The 1835-nt window shown below is 54.2% G+C and overlaps 1 pseudogene across 1 annotated transcript; it reads right to left on the minus strand.

Moving 5' to 3' along the window:
• Window positions 1-1038: 1038 nt before the first annotated feature.
• LOC309595704 (serine protease 23-like) lies at window positions 1039-1835 on the minus strand (annotated as a pseudogene). The gene has a single exon. The product of its transcript is annotated as a serine protease 23-like (transcript).

Here is a 1835-nt window from a genome sequence, read left to right on the forward strand (position 1 = left end):
GACGGAACATGCAGAAATCTGTTCAGTCAGGTGCCTGCGCTGATTTATGACTGCAGAAGGCATCAGCCCCTATTTTTGCAAGATACTGTGATTTCAGCTCTACACAGATCTCCCTGTCTCACTCACTTCAGTCTGGAGGAAGAGTGTTTCCTTCAGTAAGTACCAAACCAGGGCTAGCAATCTATGCACCATTCCTCTTTCAACATAACCTTTGCAAAGAGATTTGTGCTGACTTTTATTCAAATACATGTATTTACCTAAAAGAATCCACCTCAAATACTACTGCTGCAGTAAATGTCAGGATCCCTTCCTTCTACAGCAATCCCAGACAGAAACAAAGAGAGATGAGCAAGTTTACAAGTCAGTAGGGGCTCCCAGCTCTCGGCCCATGCTGCCACGTGTAGGTATCCATGTGGCACCATGCCGCATCAGTCAGAAGAGGCGTCCTTGCCAAGGAGCGTTCCCAAGCACGGCGGCTGCCAGGGTCCTGGAGCAGCCCCTCCTGCCCTGGCTGGGCTGCTGGCCGTGGCACGCTCTGTGCCCAGAAAACTCAGGCTCCAGGGCTGCCTTTCAGATACCTTTCATCAGCACACAAAGGTCCTATTAGGAGAGAAAAACCCTGTGTCCTCACATTGCTGGGGCAGTGCCAAGCCAGGCAGTGCAGCCAGCAGACCGAGAGACCTGATGAGACCCAAGAGAAACCGAGTACAGCTTAGCAGCAAGCATGTGGCTGCCTCTCCAAGTCGTGAGCAGTTAATATGCTGGAAGCAGAGGCCACTTTCCCGAGCCAACAACCAAGCTCTGTAAAGAACCCTGATGCTCACTTCATGCCAGCACCAACCAAAGGAGCTTAAACCACCCTTCAGGATTCCTGGGGAATCAGGACTTGGACTCCAGTGATTTTCTGCTGGATCCCTTGTGACCTGTGGAGACCCTCTTCCTCCATGATACAGAACACAATAAAGTGGAGCAGTTTTGCCAGGAACACCACACTTAAAGCCATCTGCACTGGGGAGGGGAAGAGGCAGGCTGCGGTTCTCATTCCGTGTGACAGCTTGTAGAGTCCCCTTTGATCCAGTAACAAATCTGAGCAAACTTTAGAGCAATCAGGTGAACAGCAACATTATAGTCGTGGTGCTCCCCAGCCACTGGTGCCCTGAGAAGACCCTGATCATCTTCCTCTCCCACTTGTGTCATACGGGGTCCCACACTTTGCCATACACCCCAGAGCCGGACACACCAGGCCTGGTATCGCAGTGCTGGTAGGTGAGGTGGACCATCTCGTCCTCCACCCCACAGAAGCAGTAGACCAGCTCACCTGGCCGATCACTGTCAAACCCCGAGAAATGAATCCTCTTCCCAGCCACCTCCTCTGCTGCCAGAGCTGCCATCAGCTTCATGTGCGGGCACCAGTGTGTCCTGCACAGCTCCAAAAGGGTGTAGTCGCAGTCCATGCTGACCAAGTTGGGTCCCTGGATCCAGCTCCTGGGCACCTGCATGCGCCACACCTGAGCCCAGTGCATCGCCAGCCTCCCCATCCCCGTCCCATTGCCAGCACCCTGTGCCAGGAAACCCGCCTTGATCTTGGCCCCCTTCACATAGTCTTTGCTGTTGTGAATGCAGCGGGCAGCAGCAAGGACGTGCTGCTCGGACACCAGCATGCCCGTGCAGCCCATGGAGATCTTGTCAGTGGCAGAGAAGGGGTAATTCATCAGGAAGCGGTTCCCGCTGACAGAAAACCGCCTGCCTGCACCATAAATCTGCCACTTGCATCGCACACGCTGCCTCTGCTCTTTACTCGCTGTGCCACTCGCCCGGGGGCTCACTTCCACCAT

Source organism: Platalea leucorodia (assembly GCF_965183815.1).
Source record: "Platalea leucorodia genome assembly, chromosome: 10".
NCBI lineage: Eukaryota > Metazoa > Chordata > Aves > Pelecaniformes > Threskiornithidae > Platalea > Platalea leucorodia.